Source organism: Mus pahari, chromosome 13, assembly GCF_900095145.1.
Source record: "Mus pahari chromosome 13, PAHARI_EIJ_v1.1, whole genome shotgun sequence".
In the NCBI taxonomy this organism is placed as follows: Eukaryota; Metazoa; Chordata; class Mammalia; order Rodentia; family Muridae; genus Mus; species Mus pahari.
This window is the reverse complement of record NC_034602.1, coordinates 69991002-69997955: the sequence shown is the minus strand read 5'-3', so window position 1 is coordinate 69997955 and position 6954 is coordinate 69991002. Positions and strand designations below refer to the sequence as shown.

Genomic DNA, 6954 nt, shown 5'->3' with positions numbered 1-6954 from the left:
GAGAACAATATTTGTTTTCTAGATTTTGTGACAATTTTTTATAATAGCAGTAAACATAAAGGAGACAAAGGACAAACATAACACAATGTAGACTTGGAAGAATAAAAGTATCAGACATTCTTTTGGCCAGGCAATATCGAAATGCCTCTAAGGTAGTGTTTTCAGCCATACAAGTAAGTTCTTAAGCAGAGAAAAAAATAAGCTATGTGTATCTTTGTTTTTAAAAAAAAATCAATGAAATTTCTGTAGCCAGTCTTAAATATCCCTATAACCTTCCCATTTTCATTATTATTCTCTGCAGAAATACATACTTGGATATGATTCTCTACTTCAACATGAATAAAACAAAATCTTTGAAGATATTTTACCCTGCCGCATATTTACCATACTAGTATAAAAGAATAATATTTTGCTGATTTAATAAATGTTACATTCATTTATTTACTTGTTTATTTAGTGTTTGTGTGAGACTACATATGTGCTAATGATCATGAGTTGTCAGAAAACAACTTTCACAAGTTACTTACTCTCCTTCCATCACACCAGTCCCAGAAGACAATTCAGGTTACCCATCAGTTTTTGTGGCAAGAATTTTTGCACAGTTAACTATTTCTCTAACTACATCTGCATAATTTTTAAAGAGTAAGTTTTAAAGTAGCCACCAGCAACATTGACATCTATAAGAAATGTTTTATAAATATTCTATTTGTTTGAGAATGAGATGGGTAAATAGAACTTTTATTTCCTCAGGTCAAATGATAAGATTAGAGCCATGTCAGAGCTGTGTGAACACAAGCTTAGGCTGAGCCAAGAGCATTTCATTTTCTTCAAGCTATCCTTTTAAGCCCAGGCCTGGAAGCTTCTATCCTCTGTAAAATCAGTATAATAAAAGTTTATCTAAATATTTCTCTCAAATTTAAAGTAATTTTGAACTCTCCACCTTGCCTTATTTAAAACCTATATACTGAGTTCCTCTTCATCACAATTTATATTTCCCAGCTTTTAAACCTTTCTTCTGAATTATATCTATTTATTAAAGTTTTCAAATAAATTAGGGATTTTAGTTAATTATTGATATTATTATATCATATTTTCATATTTTATTTATGTTTTAGTTTCTTCTCATGAATATAAAAACAGTCTCCTTAAATTTCAGAATCTTATGAATTCTTTCAAAATTATAACCTACAAATTAAATTTTATATTGTATTTGAATTTCTTATTTAAAATCACTGTATAGCTAATAAATTTGTGTTACTATATATTTAACTCTTGTTTATGTTTTTCTAAAGATTTATTTTTTTCTTATGTCATTGTTTTCTGTTTTATGTTCTTTTATTGTTAGTTATTAAAGTTATTCTATTCAATGTTAGCTATATTATTTATTAGCGTGGTTTTTTATTAATTTTTCAGAAAGTTATCACCTGTGTATTATGTTTACAAAATAGTAATGGATTATGTTCTTTTAGCTTTATCTTTTTTATTTTGAATATGTATTGTAAGTCCAAATCAATTCCTTAAGTTAAAGTAATTCTACAAATATCCTTAAAAACTGTTTAGCTGTTTTTATTATGTACATACTTTCTCATGTTATTAAACAGTCTGCTTGTATTCATTCAATTTATGTTCTCCTTGTGCATGGATTTTGATGTATTGAGAGATATTGATTTTATTATCAGAAAATAAAATTATGGAGAAAAATTATTACAAAATTACAGGATTTTTCTCATGTTTTTATATGTAAAAATATTAGTGTAATTTATTTTATGAATATTCCTACAATTTTTCAATAACTGAAGTAATAATTGTAATGGGGACCTTTTATAATACAACCAAGGTAAATAGCAGGATCTTTAATTGTTGGGGGCCATTTAAAATCTCAGTGTAAACACACAACACATCTTTGTTTCATGGTGATGAAAAGTAGGTTGGAATGGAACTGAAAGATGCCCCACCCTCATCAGGTGTATTTCACAGTATGGAATGTACTATGCAACCTGATAGAGTTGAAAGGGCATTCATAAGCAGCTATAGCTCTGAAAACTGTGAAACCAACTTTCAAGGAGTGACACGTGTACCCACTTGTGAAAATGTTGATATAACCAATCACTCTCTGATTGAATTTGAACCCAGAACAAAGGACGTACTATAAACCTGTTTAAAAACCCATGCCAGGGAAAGGTTATTCAGGCAAACCTTGGGGATTGGTTATAATGTTTTGAGTTGATTTGGCTCCCAATATCATATAGGAATCTACATGCCCAGACACTGAGGGTCCTTGTCCCCAATTGGTTTTTGATTGTTCAATAAAGATTCGGTGTTCAGAAATATCTTTAGCAAATATGTTTTTTATTGGATATTTTCTTTATTTACATTTCAAATCTTATCTCCTATCCAGGTACCCCCCACCTGCAAAACAAACCATCACATCCCCCACTAATTCTATGAGGGTGTTCCCTCAGACTCACATACCTACTCCTCCTTCCCAGCCCTGGCATTCCCCTACACTGGGGCATCGAACCTTCTCAGGACCAAGGGCCTCTCCTCCCATTGATGTCTGAACAAGGCCATCCTCTGCTACATATGCGGCTGGAGCCATGGGTCCCTCCCTGTGTACATTTTGGTTGGTGGCTTAGCCCCTGGGGGCTCTCAGGGGATATGGTAGGCTAATGTTGTTCTTCCTATGTGGTTATGTTTGAAAACTTTCTCAACCTTATTTTTTAAAAGGTGCAGAAACTCATAGCTGCACAATATCCTCAGAATAAGTGAATGTTGACTAATTCTAAACAAGAAATTCACTATGTCCTTTCCAATGTTTAGGGAGTGTTGTGGATAAAGTGGTTGAAGGAATTTGGGAACCCAAAGACATTGAGAAGGGCTGTGAAATGCTAGCTCTTTAACAATACAGTAAGCTATTGTAAATAATTATACTCATTAGCTATGGATGCCTAACCTGGGTCTGTACAAGGAGGTGTCTGTCAAGAGTGATGAATAGATGGAGGAGGTCTTCAAGGCAACCTTCCAATCAGTGTGAAGTACTTCCTATTCATCCATTCATGAAAAGGGAAGTCATGACTTCCTGTTTGTAACCACTGGTCATCTCAACAGGTTCCTATGAATAATGTCAGCATTCCTATCCAGTGGACTTGAAAATGATCTTAATTAAACTAGTCTGTTCATGAAAGGAAACAAAAAGGAATGAATCTCTCTGCTAGTTAGCGATAGAGTCGATAGGTGTAGTACAATTATAAGAGCAAAGAGAACGAGAGTAACAAGGATGTTTTATATAAATGTGTGAAACTATCAAAAACGACCTTAAATAATAAAAAAGCTCTTTTCAATACTGTCTTTTTGTTTTTATTCATTTACTTTTCTCTCACATATTACATCCAGATGGCAATTTCCTCTATGAACTCCCACCTCTCTAATTTCTTTATAAAGGCATATAGTGCTATGCACATAGTACCTTCATAGAACACATTTGTGTGGTGTGTGTGTGTGTGTGTGTGTGTGTGTGTGTGTGTGTTCTTCTCTTCATAAACATATGGAATACATTGCGAATTTGAGTGTCGGCCTTATGCAGCAGCCACACAATCCTTCTCTGTTTTGTTTAAATTTCAGTGTATATGCTGCTGAAGGAAGCAGATCTTTGTTTTCAGTTGTAACAATGTTATACATTTTCTCTTCTGATACATATTCCCATGATAAATTATATTAATACATATCTGATATGAATTCATCCCAGTTTGGCATTAGTCACTTAATGTTCAGTAAAATTAGGTAAAATTAAATTTAGGATTTCTAAGCTGGGTTAATAAGTTAAATCAGTCTTATTTTCTTGTGTTTTAGAAAATGACAATATTCCTCATGTAATAACATTTTATATGCAATAAAATTGCAATCAGAGTAATTTATTTTTCTTATTATTTGGATAAGCGTCACTTGTTTGTCTATGTTTCAGAGTTCATATATCATTTTTATTAATGTTGTCATAACAGATTGAGCATTTCATTGGTTGGGGAATCAATTATGTCGATTTCTGTATTTCGATTGTCTGTCCTATAATATTTACTCTATGATATATTTATATTTGTTTCATGATAAGATGTATGTATCCTGTATAACCTAACTTATATTATAAACACTTGTATATATGATATATATTTATATATACTCAAATAATAATATATATAAATTGACATTCTATTGTTACATTTCATTCATCAGTTATTGTTTGCTTTATCCTCTTGTGGTTATTTAGATAAAAATATCTCCCGGCAGTGGTGGTGCATTCCTTTAATCCTAGCACTTGGGAGGCAGAGGCAGGTGGATTTCTGAGTTCGAAGCCAGTCTGGTCTACAGAGTGAGTTCCAGGACAGCTAGGGCTACACAGAAAAACCCTGTTTCGAAACAAACAAACAAACAAACAAAAAAATGTCACCAATAGGCCCATATATTTGAATCCTTAGTCTTTAGAGAGTGTCACTCTTTAAGAGGAGTTAAGGGATATATCATTGGGTTTGGTTTTAAAGTTTTAATTTAAATTAAACGTCTAGACTTAGCTCTCCCTCTTAGCCTGAAGATCTTAATGTAGCTCTTAGCTACCCCAATAGTGCCCTGTGTGCCATCATGAGCCTAAAGATAATGTACTAAATGTCTGAGCTGTAAGCAAATCTGTAGTTAATTCTTTCTTTAGTTATTATGACTCTTTGCAGAAATAGTACAATGGCTAAGACACCTATTAAAGTAACTTCGTTTTTCATTACTCAAATGTTTTTTTTTTTTCTGAATGCACTGAGACTACATGTGCATTATGTTAAAATCCTTATTACTAAAGGTCTGTGACACTTTAACAATGTGTACCTTAATATAGGAAATAGTAAATAAAGATAAAACATCTTCTGAGAATATTTTTCATATTTTACATTTAAGAAATTAACAACAGAATGTCTCTTCCATGATTTTACTATTGTTCTATTAGCTATATTTATGATTAAAGAATTCATAGAAAATTAAAATCTCCTTTTAGAATACTAGAGTTCTTTTTCAGTTGTTGTTGTTGTTGTTGTTGTTGTTGTTGTTTATGGGCATGTGTCCTTCTCTCTTTCTCATTCTGTCTCTGACTCTCCATCTCTTTGTCTTTCTCTGACTCTGGCTCTGTTTCTGTCTGTTTCTGACTCTGTCTTTGTCTCTATGTCTCTGTGTCCGTATCTCTCTGTGTCTGTCTCTCTGTGTCTGTGTCTGTGTCTGTGTCTGTGTCTGTGTCTGTGTCTGTNCTGTGTCTGTGTCTGTCTGTCTGTCTGTATGTCTGTCTGTCTGTCTGTCTGTCTCTCTCTCTCTCTCTGTCTCTCTCTCTCTGTCTCTGTCTCTCTCTCTCTCTCTCTCTCTCTCTATGTGTGTGTGTGTGTGTGTGTGTGTGTGTGTGTGTGTGTGTGGGTAGGTATATGAGCAAGCATATGTGGGTACCCAGAAAGATAGGATAATGTTAGAAGCCCTGTTACTAGAGATATAGGCAGTTTTGAGTTGAAAATAAGGGAGAATGTCTAGAATATCAGATGAATTAATTTGTATATGTAAGATAAATAACACTCTGAGATACAATTTTACTTAATATAATTGTGTAACATTTTAGTCAATTATATGCATGGATTTATATATTCAAAGTTGTAGAAGTAGTGATTTAGCATTAATTTGACTGTGAACAAGCCATATGAAAGCCCAAAGGGTATTACTATTAATTCACAGGAGAGCCTTGTGTCAAAAATTAAAAAAAATAAATGCATATGGTGTAAAATTTTGAAAATCTCCGTGAAATCATATCCCCTAAGAATTTAGCAGTATGGGCGTCAATGGGAGGGGATTATTCCATGAGGGTGTAATCATCATCAATGGAGTAAATGTCCTTAACAAATAGGCATAGAACCGCTTATTGGCCATTTCTATCATGTAGGACACAGAGAAACTGAAGAGTGAGCCAAGAAATAGGCCCTCAGCAAACCGAGACTATCCTGGTTTATTAACCTTGGAGTGCACATTCTTTGCACAACTGTAAGAATTACAATTCTATATTTTATTATCTATACCTTCAATGGTAGTTTGTTGTCGTCATACCTATGGACTGAGGCAGGTCTCTGAAGGCATCCATATTACTGTCAAATCTGTCAAATGCATTCAGATCAACAGTTTCACAAAATAAACTGTGTTCTTAATAATTTACTTTAAATTAATAAATTATTTTATATTAAAATTACTTGAATAAAAAGTAATGTTCCAAGATTTAAGTAATTTTTGATATAATTTTAAACAAGTGATCTTATATTTTTTGACCAAAAAACCAAATGAGTTTAAAGCAAACCAATATACTTAACTGAAAAGCACTTCTACCATTTATTATATGATTAACCTTACATATGAAATTTCTCTCCTCTATGTGGTTTTATTTTATTTCTTATTTTATTATTAATTTTTTTTGGCTTTTGTAAGTCACTAATGACTCATTTGATTTCTTGTTGTAAAAGAATTATTACTCTCATGCTCTATTTAATTTTCTTTATTTTATGTGTTTTTTGTTTTATTATATCTTTTATTTTCAAAGTCAGAGTTGCTTCAGTAAGGGAAAGATGAAAATATGTGACTTAATCTGTTATATTCTAATAGAACTCAGATTTTCCTCTTTAGGCTATTTCAATTTGAGAACAGGACTCTAAGGAACAGGGAATAAAAATAATAAAGATCAGCAGAATAAAATATTATCAATATACTTAGTGCTATGAATTGTATAAGTCATTTAAATAAGTCATTTTATTTAAACTCAACATCAGTCTCAAGTTATAAACGTTATTATCTGAAGGCAGCCATTCTTAATATTCTTCAGTTAAACCTTCTCTAGAGATAATCTTAGAAGTATGGGACTCATGTGTTTATGAACTCAAAATAACCATCCATATTTTAAAA

General features: G+C 32.3%; 1 non-coding gene across 1 annotated transcript; it reads right to left on the bottom strand.

Annotated features, from left to right (window-relative positions):
* Positions 1-3538: 3538 nt before the first annotated feature.
* On the bottom strand, positions 3539-3645 carry LOC115065333. Its single transcript, XR_003845110.1, has one exon. It is a non-coding gene; the product is annotated as a U6 spliceosomal RNA (small nuclear RNA).
* Between the last annotated feature and the right edge of the window lie 3309 nt (positions 3646-6954).